This window comes from Macaca mulatta, chromosome 2 (assembly GCF_049350105.2).
Source record: "Macaca mulatta isolate MMU2019108-1 chromosome 2, T2T-MMU8v2.0, whole genome shotgun sequence".
Lineage (NCBI taxonomy): Eukaryota > Metazoa > Chordata > Mammalia > Primates > Cercopithecidae > Macaca > Macaca mulatta.
The window spans coordinates 81,785,972-81,802,540 of NC_133407.1; the positions used below are offsets into that span (position 1 = coordinate 81,785,972).

The 16,569-nt window shown below is 41.9% G+C and overlaps 2 protein-coding genes across 7 annotated transcripts in view; one reads left to right on the plus strand and one right to left on the minus strand.

The window, feature by feature from the left end:
- Positions 1–16,569, plus strand: part of GPR160 (G protein-coupled receptor 160) — a 48,981-nt gene that overhangs the window by 27,040 nt on the left and 5,372 nt on the right. For all 3 annotated transcript variants that reach the window (XM_077990172.1, XM_077990171.1, NM_001193759.3), the window contains 1 exon segment: positions 16,014–16,137. The gene's annotated coding sequence lies outside the window, so the exon portion shown is untranslated.
- PHC3 (polyhomeotic homolog 3) overlaps positions 13,542–16,569 on the minus strand; it is a 104,396-nt gene continuing 101,368 nt past the window's right edge. For 2 of the 4 annotated variants that reach the window (XR_013413632.1, XR_013413631.1), the window contains one exon: positions 13,542–13,861. The gene's annotated coding sequence lies outside the window, so the exon portion shown is untranslated. The remainder of the gene's footprint in view (positions 13,862–16,569) is intronic. The other 2 variants (XR_013413636.1, XR_013413633.1) reach the window with 1 other exon arrangement.

Here is a 16,569-nt window from a genome sequence, read left to right on the forward strand (position 1 = left end):
GCGAACACGGCAAAACCCCGTCTCTACTAAAAAAATACAAAAAAATTAGCCGGGCGTGGTGGTGGGCACCTGTAGTCCCAGCTACCCGGGAGGCCGAGGCAGGAGAATGGCATGAACCCGGGAGGCGGAGCTTACAGTGAGCAGAGATCGAGCCACTGCACTCCAGCCTGGGCGACAGAGCGAGACTCTGTCTCAAAAAACAAAAAACAAAAACAAAACAAAACAAAAAAAACTCAGTATACAGGCCAGGCGCGGTGGCTTACACCTGTAATCCCAGCACTTTGGGAGGCCAAGGCAGGCGGATCACTTGAGGTCAGGAGATTGAGACCAGCCTGGCCAACATGGTGAAACCCTGTCTCTACTAAAAATACAAAAATTAGCCAGGCGTGGTGGCATATGCCTGTAATCCCAGCTACTGGGGAAGCTGAGGCAGGAGAATTGCTTGAACCCGGGAGGTGGAGGCTGCAGTGAGCTGAGATGCTGCTGTTGCACTCCAGCCTGGGTGACAGAGTGAGACAGTGTCTCAAAAACAAACAACAACAAAAAAGAAAAAAAAAAAAGCTCAGCACAGGATTAGAGCCAAACGCCAGGCGAGTCTCCTCTCTCCAGTGGAAGAGCTGGGACGTGTCCCCCACACCCGCGATGAGGTATGAGGAAGACGCTGTCTCCCAAAGGCTTGGACGGGATGGCTCCAAGCTCTTGTTCTCCTAACATCTGGACAGGCGCTCTTTGAAGTGTATGAATATATTTTTATAAGGTTTGGCAGTAAACTTGTCTTCAGTGTGCTTTCTCGAAAGCTTAGTGAGCCCGTGGCCCTGAGCACGGGCCGGCATAGATTTCCTCCTCCACCCACTGCCTCTTTTCTGGGCACCTGGAAGCATCAAGGTGTGAAGTCAAACCAGACGTGTATGAGGAAAGTGTGGCTTGCCTTCCCTGCCAGGCAGAATTTCCTGAAACTGGGCTAATTCTTTGTAGAAATGTGAATGCTGAAAATATTAAAAAATAATAATTGAAAAAAACCACAGGAAACAACTTGCATGTACATAGGTCTTGAAGTGAGTGAAGTGGCTGTGTTTTCTCTTTGCGGGTGGGCATTGCTTTTGTTTTTGTAGAAGAGATTGAGATGATACTCTAATCAAAATTAGAGATTTGTAGTGGGACCAGAAATTACGTACCTAACACTCCTGCCAATTTTCCCCGCGTCCTGCTGGGTTGAAAGTTCCAGAGCTGCTGTCAAGGCCTCGTGTTTGTCAGACACCCGCGCCTCCTGTGAGATCGCAGCCATGAGCTGGGGGTGAGTCCACAAGCCCACATCCCCCAACCGGAACTATGCACCCAGGTGTGCTGGCAGGGCCGAGCCCCCCAGGAATCCAGGATAAGGCCAAGGTTTTCACCAGGATTGTCAAGGCTGGAGGAGTAGGTGGCTGCCTCGACCCTCCCTACACGGGACCCATTCTTTTTTTTTTGGGGGGGGGGGTGGGCAGAGTCTTACTCTGTCACCCAGGCTAGTATAGTGGCATAGTCTTGGCTCACTGCAATCTCCACCTCCCAGGTTCAAGCGATTCTTCTGCCTCAGACTCCTGCTGGGACTACAGGCGCGCGCCACCATGCCTGGCTAATTTTTTGTATTTTTAGTAGAGACGGGGTTTCACCATGTTGACCAGGCTGGTCTCAAACTCCTGACCTCGTGATCCTCCCGCCTTGGCCTCCCAAAGTGCTGGGATTACAGGCATGAGCCACTGCGCCCAGCTACACAGGACCCATTTTTACTGAATGAGACTCGGGAGTCGTGACCTGGTGTCTCCTGCCCACCGTGGTCCCAGGTAAATCTGAACGGAAGCAGGTATGAGAGTCTGTCCTCACCTTCGATTCCCCCACCCCACCCTGGGCCTCACAACAGTGCTACCTAAAAAAGTCTCTTCCCCCAGTCACCTGCTAACCTGGTGAATGGTCAGCAGAAGAGGATCCGACAGGAGTGTAAATGTGAGATAGTATCTTGGTTGTACCTGTTTGTGGTTTAGCTTTGTATTTAAACAAATAAGGAAATAAACTTGAGAATTATTTGTCATCATAAAGTTGAAACAAAATTATTTAAAAAAATAAAATTTTATTTTAAAATAAAATAGCTAATGAATGTCGTACATTACAATTACATTTCCTTTCTAAACAACTTTTTTGTTTTCCTTTGAATTGTCTGTCTGCTTTGTTTTCTTATCACTAATTCAACCACAGATGCTTCTCTATTGTGTAAATCTTTTGGTATGTTCAAAGATACTTGGAATTTCTGGCCTCCTGGAGAAATTTCTCCCATAGCCATGTGCCCTACTCTAATTTAGATTGTGCACTCTAGATCTGATGCCTAGATAATCTTCACCAACCTCGGAATCCTCGCATTGTACTATACATGGTTTTTCTTCTCTTCTAACGCATCCCATTTCCTGCACTGCATGTATTTCTCTCCTAGTTTACTATTCCTCATTCTGATGACGTATACCTTTCTTTCATTGGCTTCCTCAGAACTTCATGTGAGTAAAATAGTTTTGAGTATGTGGCTTCATTTTATACCTACACTTAATTGACCATTTAGTTTAGTGTAGAATTCTATGTTGTAAATTTTCTTTCATTAAATATTGAAAAGCTTTTTAAAGTAAACTAAATACTTAAATTGTTTGTATAGTTGAGAATTGTACCAATTTGTAGACAACTTGTTTTTTTTCCTTAGTGTGTTTAATTTTTTGAATACTTAATACATTCACATGTTTAGGAGAATGTTCATAGTAGGGAAAAAAAGTGTACTGAAGTCTTCATCTCATTCATGACCCCATCTGCAAAGTTCCTACCCCTGTAACCACTGTCTTTAACTTTTTTTTTAAGAGATGGGGTCTTGCCCTGTTGCCCAGACTGTACTCAAACTGCTGGGTTCAAGCGATCCTCCTGCCTCAGCCTCCTGAGTAACTGGCATATAGGCAGGCACACATGCCCAATGCTAACTTTTTAAGTGTCCTTCCAGGGTTTCTTCATGTATATGTAGAAGATTACTTGACGCTATTCTTTTTCTCCCCCCTCCCTTTTTTTTTTTTTTTTTTTTTTTGAGACAGTCTCGCTTTGTCACCCAGGCTGGAGTCCAGTGGCGCTATCTTGGCTCACTGCAAGCTCTGCCTCCCGGGTTCAAGCTATTCGCCTGCCTCAGCCTCCCGAGTAGTTGGGACTACAGGCACCCGCCACCACGCCCAGCTAATTTTTTTGTATTTTTAGTAGAGACGGGGTTTCACCATGTTAGCCAGAATAGTCTTGATCTCCTGACCTCGTGATCCACCCGCCTCAGCCTCCCAAAGTGCTAGGATTACAGGAGTGAGCCACCGCGCCTGGCCATTTCCCCCCTTTTAAAATGCAAATTGTAGCGTATTTCTTGCTGTATGCTGTGTCTTGCTTTTCCCCTTAACAATGTATCTTGGAGACATGTCCATATCACTACATGGAGAGTTCTTGATTTTTAAAAGAGAGCTGCATAGTATTGCACTGGATAGATGTGCCATAATCTACTTAATGGTTCCCTATTGATGGACATTTAAGTTTAAATAAGTTGTTTAAGTTATTATGTAGTTTCCAGTCTTTTGTTATTTTAAACAATGCCTCCGTGAATACTCTTATAAACACTTAACTTTTGCACACATGCAGGTAAATCTATAGGATAAATTCTTAGGAGAGGAGTTTTTGGCTCACAGGACATATAGGTACGTTTATAATTTTGATAAATATTGCCAGGTTGCCTTTTGCAGGAGTTGCTCCGGTTGTATTCTTCAGCTCCACCAGTGGTTATGATACCTGTTTATTCCAAAGCCTCACTAGAGATACTGTGTGGACAAATTTTGGGGTTTTGCCTATCGTTTATGAGGTAAACAGTGTAGCTTAAATTTCTATTTTTCCTTTTATACTTTTTAATTAATTTTTTGAGAGTCTTCCTCTGTTGCCCAGGCTGGAGTGCAGTGGTGCAATCATACTCACTGCAGCCTTAACCTCCTGGGCTCAATAAATCCTCCTGCCTCAGCCTCCCAAGTAGCTGGGACTACAGGTATAGGCCACTATGCCCGGCTAAGTTTTGTGTTTTTAGTAGAGAAGGGGTTTTACCATATTTCCCAGGCTGTTCTTGAACTCCTGGACTCTGCTTCAGCCTTCCAAAGTGCTGGAATTACAGGTGTGAGCTGTCGTGCCAGGTCTGTTTTTTTTTGAGTGATGCTGATCCTTCTTTCATATGTTTAACAGCCCATTTATCCTCTTTTGTGAATTATCTCTTCAAATCCTTTGTTCATTTTACTATTTCAATATTGATATTTTCATCTTGTTTGATTTCCAAGAGCTCTTTCTAAATTAGATTAATATTTTATCATGTTTTTTTCCTCTAGTTTGTTTTCTTTTGATTTTGCCTATGCTTTTTATGCAAAGTGCTATTTTTATTTAGTTGAACTTATCAATCCCTTAGAATTGAAGGCATCTCTGGCTTCCAGTGTTTCCAAGAAACCTGACCCCATTCCCATGTCACCGCCTCTCAGGTAAAGAGCAGGAACTTTGCTCCAGTACGCCCCTTCCATGTGACCTCTCCAATCACAGTCCCTCGCTTCCCCCAAAATGACTTCACTTTTATAGTAATCAGTCACTTCTTTGCATTTACAAGTTTTACCACCCAAATGCATATCTTTAGAGACTCCAATTAGTCTTACCTTAAAAAAAAAAAAAGTTATCTGGGATGTGTTTTACTCTAGATTACTTCTCCATTTTTCCCCTTTGTTTTTCTCTTGAAGAACTGGACTCCTTGACCAATAGGGTTTTCCACAGGGTGAGTCTTGCTCATTGCATGCTCATCATTCAGCTCAGTATATCCCTCAATCCTCTATTTCTTGCAAACTGGCAGCTGGATTCAGAGATTTAATGAAACTCAGGTTTGCCATATAGGAGGCACAAAATGTCGGGTTGTTTCTCCTGTTAAAATGATGGTAGCTACAGGTGCTAAAATGTCTACATGGGTGGTGGGTTGGGGAGAAGTTGTTGCAAGATGGTGGAATTCTAAGTCTAAATTTTATTTTTCGTTTATAAGTTGAAACACCCTTTATTTTTATTTATTTATTTTTTGAAACAGAGACTTGCTCCGTCACCTGTCTGGAGTGCAGTGGTGCCATCTCGGCTCACTGCAACCTCAGCCTCCTGAGTAGCTGGTATTACAGGCATGCACCACCACGCCCAGTTAATTATTTTTCTTTTTTGTATTTTTAGTAGAGATTGGATTTTTTCATGTTGGCCAGACTGGTCTCGAACTTCTGACCTCAAGTGGTCCACCCACTTTGGCCTCCCAAAGTGCTGGGATTACAGGCGTGAGCCACCATGCTTGGCCCATTATTGCCTTTTCTTCTTTGAGTTCTTCCCCTCCAGTTTGCTCTCTTTCTGTGATTCCTGTTATTCACAATTTGCACCTGTTGGGTTGGTCCTCCATGTTTCTTAACTGCTTCTCTTTTTGTTTCACTTTTTCTAGGAAATTTCCTAAACTTTATTTTCCAACTCTCTGTTCACCTTACTACTTCTGCCATCATATTTTATTTTCCAAGAGCCCTTTTTTGTTTTCTGTTGATTTCTGGCTACATAAATTATAACTTCCAATGAACAGTGCCTTCTTTAAAGAAATGCTCCTTCTCATAACTCCACTAACATAACAGTAAATTAAGTTTTACCAAATTCTAAAATGAATAATAAAACCTCATTGTGATACTGAGGAACACTAGAGAACCTAGTCTCTAGTTTTTAAACTGGTAAGTACTGGCCAAGAAGCCTGTCTCCTGCCGTTCCTGTACTAACTGGACCACTTGGTGACAGAATAGTAAATAGCCTCCTCTTCTTGTATGGATGCAATATTTTCTCCCTGAAAACAGTGAGTTTTTAAATAACTTTCTTCTATCTAGCATTGTGTCTGTTTCCTCCAAGTTGTCTTTTTTCTGCTTGTGGATTTGTTCAACTTTTAATACTAGAGATTTTCTTTGAATATCTGAGGATCTTTGGATGTCCAGTCATACTTATAAGTAGGGCAATATCTAGGATGTTTCTTCAGGGAAGATTCAATGTAGTATCTTTAGATATTTCTTCCTGGGCCGATGCCTAGAGAGAGCTGTTTGGGTCTTATCTTGTAATAATAGTATTCCTGAAGTCCAACTGGAAAAAGAAGGCTGGAGAGGTCTCAACTTGCGCTATGTATATTTTTATGCAGTCTCCTGTTTTCAGTATGATGCCCCTCTAATCCTCAGCTGTGCCCACTGTCCAAAGATTGTTTTACCTTCCCCAGAGGGGAAAACCTCATTCTTATTCTATAGTTGGAGAGGGAGTCATTTGTTGCACTGAGTCAGGGAAGAGATCTGGGGATCTAACTGCTTATTATTTCATTTGCAATGAATCCATCTGTTTTTATCCCCATCTTTGCATCCCTTTCTGAAGACATCTGGGTCAGCCACTCTTGAGATTTTTGAGGGTCCTGAGGTATAAATTGGATTGCCACTCTGCTTTCTCCACTGCTGGCTTCAGTGTATGTCCAGTATATGTGATTTACCGGAGGATTTTATTAAAACTGCAGATTGGTTCCATAGATCTGAGCTGGAGCCTGAGGGTCTATGTGAATAGTAGTCTCCTAGGTGATGCTTGGAGCACCCTTTGTGTAGGTGGGGCTCAGTCATTTACCATCTGTCTGTTCATTTTCTAGCCTCTGAAATTTTGTCCTTGGAGATTTATACATTTTTTTTAAAGTTACAAAAATTTTCAAACATACGTACAAATAGTTAGAATAACCATTAACCAGTGGTCAATCCTGCCTCATCTACACTTTCATCCACTCGGCCCCCAGCACACCCACTGCATTATGTTGAAGCAAATCCCAGACAACCTATTTCATCTGTAAATATTTTAGTATTTATTTAAAACAATAGTGACATTTAAATATAAACACACATATTAATTTGTTAGGGCTGCCATAACAAACCACCACAGACTGGGTGGCTGAAACGACAGCTCTGGGGGCTGAAAGTGTGAGATCGAGGTTCCCAGGGGTGGTTTCTCCTGGGGCCTTTTGCAGCCTGTAGATGGCTGTCTTCTCCCCGCGCCCTCCCACAGCCTTTTCTCTGTGCACCAGCATCCCTAGTATCTTGTGTGTGCGTCCAAATTACCTCTTCAAAGGTTCTATCTCCAAATATAGTCACATTCAGAGGTACTGGGAATTAAGGGCTTCAACATATGAATTTGGGGGGATAGAACTCAGCCCATCACACCATAATTTCCCATTGTCTTATATATGTAATTCTTTGTTGCCATGAATTCAGATAAATTCTACATTTGCACTTAGTTGATATATCCTAAGTCTCTTAATTTTTTGGATTGTTGTTGAAACAATTTATTGAAGTAACAAATTGTAATCCTATAGAGCATACCATCATGTGGATTTTCTTTACTGCATCCTGTGGGGTCATTAAACAAGTTCTTTTGTCATCTTTCTTGAAATCAGTAGTTGAATCTACAGGTTTGATCGGGTTCTAATTTTTTGGCAAGCCCACTTTGTAGATAGCAGGGTACTCTTCCGTTTCCAACTTTGGGTATTAGTATTGTTGATGATGTTTGGCTGCCTCCATTTAGTACATCAGAGGTGGCAAACTGGGCAGTTTCCAAATTTTATCATTCCTTATTCACTCATATTAGCTAGAGTACTTCCAAAAAATGTAAACATCCCCTCACTTACTCTTCTGTCACCAGGTGGTCCAGTTAGTACAGGAATGGCAGGAGACAGTCTTCGTGGCCAGTGCTTACCAGTTTGAAAACTAGACACCAGGTTCTCTAGTGTTCCTCAGTATCACAATGAGGTTTTCTTACTCATTTTAGAATTCAGTAAAACTTAATTTACTGTTATGTTAGTGGAGTTATGAGAAGGAGCATTTGTTTAAAGAAGGCACTGTTCATTGGAAGTTACAATTTATGTAGCCAATTTCCCACTGTTGGAGAGTTACATTAATGCCAGGTTTTTACTTTTATATCTAATTCTGTGAGATGAATATTCTTTAAAAATAAGTTAAAACACTCATTTTTAGTGTATAGTTTGAATTTTGAAAAATGTAGATACTTGGACTCCAATCCGAATATAGAACATTTTATCTCTACAGAACGTTGCCTGGTTCACCTTTGCCCCAGCCTGGCTTCAGATTTCTACCGATGGTCTCTCTGGCCATAGGGATTCATTTTTCTGTTTTGAATCCCATATAATGGGAACCACACACTCTATACCCTTTTTTGCTAGGCTTTTTTTGTTCGGCAGCGATATGGTTTAGATATGTGTCCCCTCCAAGTCTCATGTTAAAATGTGCTCTCCCATGTTGGAGATGGGGCCTGTTAGGACTTTTCTGGCTCATGGGGGCAGATCCCTCATGAACGGCTTGGTGCCGTCCCCTTGGTGGTAAGCGAACTCTCCCTCTGAGTTCACGCAAGAGCTGGTCATTTAAAAGCATGTGGGGCCTCCACCTTCTCTCTGGCTCCTACTCTCGCCATGTGAGATGCCTGTTCCCCTTTTGCCTTCCGCCATGGTTGTAACTTCCTGAGGCCTCACCAGAAGCCAAGCAGATGCCAGCACCATGCTTCCTGTGTAGCCTGCAGAACTGTGAGCCAATTCAACCTCTTTATAGGTCAGGCACAGTGACTCACGCCTGTAATCCCAGCACTTTGGGAGGCTGAGGTGGGAGGATGACTTGAGGTCAGGAGTTCAAGACCAGCCTGGCCAACATGGCAAAACCCTGTCTCTACTAAAAATACAAAAACAATTAGCTGGGTATGGTGGTGCGTGCCTGTGGTCCCAGTTACTCAGGAGGCTGAGGTAGGAGAATCGCACAAACCCAGAAGGCAGAGGTTGCAGTGAGCTTAGATCACGCCACTGCCCTCCAGCCTGGGCAACAGAGCAAGACTCTGTCTCACAAACAAAAATACCTCTTTATAAATTAATTACCCAGCCTCAGGTATTTCCTTATAGCAAGAGAAGAATGACCTAACATAACATGTTTTTGAGGCTTTTCCCTGTGTGGAGCATATATTAATTTTTATTGCTGAGAAGTATTCCGTTGTCTAGATATACTACAATTTGTTTATCCATTTTCCTGTGGATGAATATTTGGGATATTTCCACTCTGGGGCCATTGGTGAATAAAGCTCCTACATATATTTGTATACAAGCCTTTTTTTGTTGTTGTTGTTGTTGTTGTTGTTGTTGAGGTGGGGGTCTCACTCTGTCACTCAGGCTGGAGTGCAGTGGCGTGATCATGGCTCATTGCAACCTCTGCCTCCCGGGTTCAAGCGATTCTCCTTTCTCAGCCTCCCAAGTAGCTGGGACTACAGGTGTCTGCCACCATGCCCAGCTGATTTTTGTATTTTTAGTAGATATGGGGTTTCACCAAGTTGGCCAGGCTGGTCTCGAACTCCTGACCTCAAGTGATCCACCTGTCTCGGCCTTCCAATGTGCTGGGATTCCAGGCATGAACCAGCGTGCCTAGCCTCTACTGACAATTGAATTTCAGACTTCTGGCCTCCTGAATGTGAGAGATTAAATTTCTGTTGTTTTAAGTTGTGTTAGTCTGTTTTGTGTCATTATAAAGGAATACCTGAGACTGGGTAATTTATAAAGAAAAGAGGTTTATTTGGCTCCTGGTTCTGTAGACTGTACAGGAAGCAGGGCACGAGCATTTGTTTCTGTTGAGGCCTCAGGAAGCTTCCAGTCATGGTGGAAAGCAAAGGGGGAGCAGGCGTGTCATATGGTGAGACAGGGAGCAACAGGAAGAGAGGGGAAGTCCCAGACTCTTTATAACCAGTCAGCTCTCTCGTGAACAAATAAGAGTGAGGACTTACTCATTACTGTGGGGAGGGCACCAAGCCATTCATGAGGGATCCACCCCCATGAGCCAAACACCTCCCACTAGGCCCCACGTTCAGCCTTGGAGATCATATTTTAACATGAGATTTGAAGGGGACAGACGTCCAAATAATATCATGAGCCATTCACTTTAAATTTACCACCAGTCATCTGGGCACGGTAGCTCATGCTTGTAATCCCAGCAATTTAGGAGGCCAAGGCAGGAGGAATGCTTGAAGCCAGGAGTTTGAGACCAACCTGGACAACAAAATGAGACCCCATCTCTGCAAATAAAAATTTTTTAAAACTTAGCCCAGCATGGTGGCACGAATCTGTGGTCCCAGCTAGTTGGGAGGTGGAGGCAGGAGCATTACTTGAGCCTAGGAGTTCAGGTTTACAGTGAGCTTTGATTGCACCATGGTACTCCAGCCTGGGCAACAGAGAAAGATTCTGTCTCTTAGAAAAAAAAAAAATTATTTTTTGCCTATTATAATTTGTTATGGCAGCTCTAGGAAGTTAATATATTATCTATCCAGGATTGCAAACAATTTCTTCTAGAAATTTTAGTTTTACTTGTACATTTAGTCATATGAATCCTTTTTTAGTTTATTGTTGTGTATGGTGTAAGGCAAGAGTGAAAGTTCATTTTCCCCCATATGGATATCCGCTTTCAGCACCATGAGATTGATCTTGGTTTTTCACAGAGACTTCTTATCTGGTTGGGGACGTGTCCTTCTGTTGTTTGTTTTTATCATATTAGATTTTGTTAAATGCTGTATCTGCATCTCTTCAGGTGATCTTATAGTCTTTCTCCTTTATTCTGTTAATGTGGTGAGTTACATTGATTGACTTTCTAATGTTAAAATAAGTTTCCATTGACCATGATGTATTGATGGATTCAAGTTGCTGATAATTTGTTAACAATTTCAGCTTCCATGTTCATGAGGGATGCTGATCTATATTGGTTTTCTTGAAATGTCTTTGGTATCAAGGTATTTCTACTCCTTGTGAATTGAGCTGGGAGGTACTCTTTAAGTTTGGTATTTTTTCCCTAAATGCTTGATAGACTCCGTCAATGAAGACATCTGAGCCTCTGAGCCTATATTTTCTTTGTGGGTAGGTTTTAAATACATAATCAGTTTCTTTAATAGAGATTTTTTTTTTTTTTTTTTTTTTTTTTTGGAGATGGAATCTCACTCTGTCACTTAGGCTGGAGTGCAGTGGCACAATCTCGGCTCACTGCAAGCTCCGCCTCCTGGGTGCAAGCAATTCTCCTGCCTCAGTCTCTGGAGCAGCAGGGTTTATAGGCCGAGCCACCATGCCCGGCTAATTTTTTTATTTTTAGTAGAGACAGGGATTTCACCATATTGGCCAGGCTGTTCTCGAACTCCTGACCTCAGGTGATCTGCTGGCCTCAGCCTCCCAAAATGCTGGGATTACAGGCGTGAGCCACCGCACCTGGCCAGTTTCTTTAATAGAGATATTTAGGGATCTTTTGGATGGAGGTTCAGTAGTATCTTTCCAGAAATTTGTTTGTTTCATCATACAGATTTATTGGAATAAAGATGTTCAAAATAGTTCCTTATTCTTTTAATGTTTCTAGGTATTCACTTTCCTAATTTTCGCAATTTCTTTCTTAATTTGGCTAGAGATTTATTAATTTTATTGGTTCTTTTTTTCCCTAAAGAACCAGTTTTGTATCATTGATTTTCTTTCTGTTGTTTTGGGGTGGTTGTCGTTGTTTTGATTGATTTGCTTATTTATTTATTTATTTGAGACAGGGTCTTCCCCTGTCCCCCAGGCTGGAGTGCAGTGGCAAAGTCTCGGCTCACCACAACCTCCACCTCCTGGACTCAAGCAATCCTCCCACCTCAGCCTCACAAGTAGCTAGGACCACAGGTGGCCACCACCACACCCAGCTAAGTTTTATATTTTTTGATAGAGACGAGGTTTTGCCATGTTGCCCAGGCTGGTCTCAAACTCCTGGGATCAAGTGATCCTCCTGCCTCGGCCTCTCAAAGTGCTGGGATTACAGGCATGAGCCACCATGCCCAGCCTTATTTTTTTTCTGTTTTCATTTCATTGATTTCTGCTCTTTTTTTATATCTTCCCTTTAACCTACTTTGGGTTTAGTTCACTTTTTTAAGTAAACTTAAAAATTTAAGTTTAGGTTATTGAATTGAGCCCTTCTTTTTGAAAACAGACAAATATAAGAATATCAGAAGAGGGCCGGGCACAGTGGCTCACACCTGTAATCCCAGCACTTTGGGAGGCCAAGGTGGGCAGATCACTTTAAGTCAGGAGTTCGAAACCAGCTTGGCCAACGTGATGGAAACCCCATCTCTACTAAGAATAACAAAAATCAGCCAGGCATGGTGGTGTGTGCCTGAAATCCCTGCTACTTGGCAGGCTGAAGCAGGAGAATCACTTGAGCCTAAGAGGCAGAGGTTACAGTGAGGTGGGACTGTGCCATTGCACTCTGGCCTGGCCAACAAGAGCGAAACTCCAACTCAAACTAAACAAAACAAAACAAAAAGAATATCAGAAGAAAAAAACTAAAAAGTATAATGACTTTTACAAATATATTACAAATTAAAATTGAATTTTGAGTTTTACCGATATTCTTACATTTGTATTGTGTCTTTTCAAAGGTATTTTTTCTACTGTACCTTTTTTTAATAAATAATACATCCTGTTAAAAAAAATTTCAAAGGATATAGAGAATAATAAGGAATGGCATTAGTCAGGATAGGCCAAATCCCATTGACTTAATGCAATAAAGGTTTATTTCTTGCTCATACTATACACCCATTGTGAATCGCCAGGGGCTTTGCTTCACACGATCACTCAAGGACCCAGGTTGACAGAGGCTCCACCATCTTGTAATGTGCCATTTGGAATGCATTGCCTCCCCCGCTCCCCAGCCCACGACAGGGAAGACAACACTGAAGGGCAACTCATCTGCAATGAAATGTTTTGGCCTGGTAGCCCATTCACTGTAGGGATCAAAGAACAAAAATCCTCCATGGGCAGAAGCAGAGACGAAGCAGGCCTGTGGGTGAGCACTAATTGTACACTGAAGGAGAATAATAAAAATCACCTGTCCCCTACCCTGAGATAACCCCTGCTTGCTGTCTTCTGCCTGGCCTCACTGGCGTTCCTTATCACCAATCTTATGTTTGGGTTGGTGGGAATTACTCCTGCTTCTGGCAGATCACTGATAATTCTTGGTTGTGTTCTACCTTTGTGCCTCTTTTATCAGATTTTATCAGTGTATAAATAAGACAGGAAAAGACAAATCAAGGATCTCTCACTAGTTGTCTTAATAAGGAAATTTCATATTTCTTTTTAAAACTTTGCTTTAGAATATCTCTGGAAATATATACAAATAATTGGTATAGTGGTTGTATCTAGGGAGGGGAACTGGCTAGACAACGCTGGGCAGAGTGGGGGTATTGGAGGATTGGGTGGGACAGGTAACTTTCACTGTAATACACGTCTGTCACCCAATTTTTGTATCATGTAAATTATATCACCTATTTTAAAAAATAAGTAAAATAAAAACATTTCTATATTTTCTTACTTACTGAATATAACTGTACTGTGCAAATGAATAAATGCAAAACATTAACAGAGTTGAGTGACATTTTATTTTTTTCCACTGAATTTGGATACATGTCAAGCAAAGACCACATTTCAAATACAAACTCTTCAAAGTTTATATTTACCTTTTGGAGGGACAAAATTTCATTATCCACATGGATAGTCAAGTCACAATCCTATGGATATCAGTAATCAATACAGTTGCTGTTATTTGAATGTTGCTTTTTAATTTTTTATTTTCTTAAATTAGTATTATTTTTTTGAGACAACTCTGTCTCACTCTGTTGCTCAGGCTAGAGTGTAGTGATGCAATCTCAGCTCACTGCAACCTCCCCGTCCCGGGTCCCCCTGAAAGAAGGAACAATAATGTTAATTACCCACAGATTGTATTTGCTCCAGGCTTTCAGCATTATGTCTATACTGAATAAAAGCAAGCAGCTCCAGCTGTTTGAGGCTGCTTTCTTTTTGGCCATTAGTGCCAGCCAGCCCACTAGCTGCTGTTACACTGCATATCTGTGTCTGAGTACTCCTTTCATCCGCTGCTTGGCCAGGGTCTGCGGGACAGACCCAACAGCTGGTGCCCTGTGTGAAGAATGCTGCAATGGATTGCGACGGAACCCTCGAAAACAAAGGTGAAGAGACTGTGCAGTAAGCAAGTAATTGGAATTGGAGCCCTCTTGGGATTTCCAAGTTCCAGGGAATTTTCAAGCTAGGGTTTCATCATGGGACAACACTTATTTGCTCAACAGAAACAGCATATAAAAGTATTGAAACAACTGCTTAAAACTAGTGGAGCCTCGGTTTCAGAGGCTCAGTTAAGGGACCTAATGCAAACTTGTTTTCCATAACCCATAGTTCCCAGAAGGCACATTAGACTTAGAGCTCTGGGAGCAAGTGGGAAGAAATCTTAAATGACAATCATGCATAAGGGCAACGGGGTCCCAGTAACATCTTTTAACATTATGGGCCTTAGTTAGGGCTGCTTTGACCCCACTCTACACAGAAGAGCCTAAAAAATGAAGGGAGGAAGAACCGTCATCTACCCTACTGCCACCTTCTCCTCACTCAGTCCCACCGTTACCGGGTAAAGGTGCCATGGAGGAGACAGATTTTCCCAATAAATTGGAAAAAGGACAAGGGATACACTGCAGTTATGGGACCCTGTCTTAAGCAGCATTAGAAAGGGAGCTCTTGGTCTGCCTGGTAATGCAAGATCAACAAGGCAATCGGGTACATGAACCCATTACTTTCAACACTTATAAAGAGATAAGAAAAACCACTAGAGAAAATGGAGCCACTAGCCCATTTATGAAAGGATTAACTGAGGCCATAGCAAACAACTTCTGTATGACCCCATGGGACTGGTCAGTGCTAGCTAAAACAACTTGAGAGGCCAGTCAATACCTCCTCTAGAGGGCAGAATTTGATGAATTATGTGCTGCAAACCCCTTTATGCAAAGCCAGACAGAACACAGCTGTAACTGCTGTGCTTGTCAAACCTGTTGCTGCACACATCTGTACTCTTCAACAAAACCTGATGCAAAAAACAAAAGGGAGAGATGTAGATAGGTCAGAGTGGTGGGAGAAACTGTAGGGAAAGGAGCAGGCCTTCTGGAAGGTTGGAAGGCTCTGTATAGCTTTGGGGGAGAATAAGCTGAAGGCAGCTGTTTTCTGACCTTGAGGCAGAGGGCAAGGAGTAGGTACAAGGACGTGTAGGGGGATTTATCTTAAATAGGCTTTTTCACTTGTGTGGTCCAGAAACCGACCTTTGCTCATCCACATGCATGACTGCTCCCTGGAAGGGGGAATAATCATGTGAATTACCCACAGATTATGTTTGCTCCAGGTTTTCGGCATTATGTCTGTACTGAATAAAAGCAAGCAGCTCCAGCTGTTCGAGGCTGCTCTCTTCTTTGGCCACTAATGCTGGGCAGCCCCCTAGCTGCTGTTACACTGCATATCTGTGTCTGAGTACTCCTTTCATCTGTTGTTCGGTCAGGGTCTGCGTGACAGACCCGGCATAGATGAGAATTCAGCTGTCTGCTATTAAACCAGACATTAAAGCAAGTTGTGAAATGTGAAACAATGCCACTGTGCTCACTAAATTATTGTTTGGTAAAATATAGTAATTTTTTACCATATTATTTAAATAACATTTAAAAAATGTTATTGATGTTAACATGCAACAAGGGTCAAAGGGTCCTGCAACCAAAAACTTTGAGGACAGCTGCTTTATCCTGTGGCTGAAAACTATAAAGTAAGATTCCTTTAAGTAAATGTGGTATATGCATCAATCTCTTCATTTTTGATGTGCTTTCAATACAAGTATCCCCTTTCTTCCTTTTGCAAGAAAGAAACTAAGAATGTAAGCAGTTAGTTACTGGCTTCAGTCCCACGAAAAGCTACAATTTTTCTAAGCAGTGATCTGGAACCACTTAACTGGACTCTTGCTATTAAGATAGCTCTTAATGTTTCGTTTTCTTTTCTATCTTTCACACAGAGCTTACTCACATAGCATTTTGGTGTATCAAAATGAAATGCAAGGAACCAAAAATAACATAACTGAAGGCAGTAAAAGCAAAATTAAATAGGAAGATCATCAGTCAAAGAAGACCCACTGGAGAGTAAGTATGCAAGTTGTTAAGAATTAATTGGGTTACAAAGGGAAAAACAGAGATTGGGTCAGTGAAAGGAAATCATGGTTTGTTTCCCTGAGGCCCTGCTAATACCTCCAAACTGGGCCAGATCGTAAAGCAAGATACCTTGAAAAGGACTTTCGCATTAACTTTTCAGGTTGCATGTGAGTTGATTCACAAGTAGTTTAAAGAATCATGCAGGAAAAGGACCAGATCTTGTAAATCTCTGAGTCCCTATATTTACTGTGAACATTTTTCCAGGGAAAATTCAGGTAGCTTATCAAAGGATTTCTGACTTTTCCAGGGAGTTGTTTTAAAAACAAAATATTGGAATTTTGAACACTTATAGTGGTTTATGGGGTAATTGGGGTACAGTATATAAAATTGGTCTCATCTAAGAAAGCTCTGATTGGTTTCCAT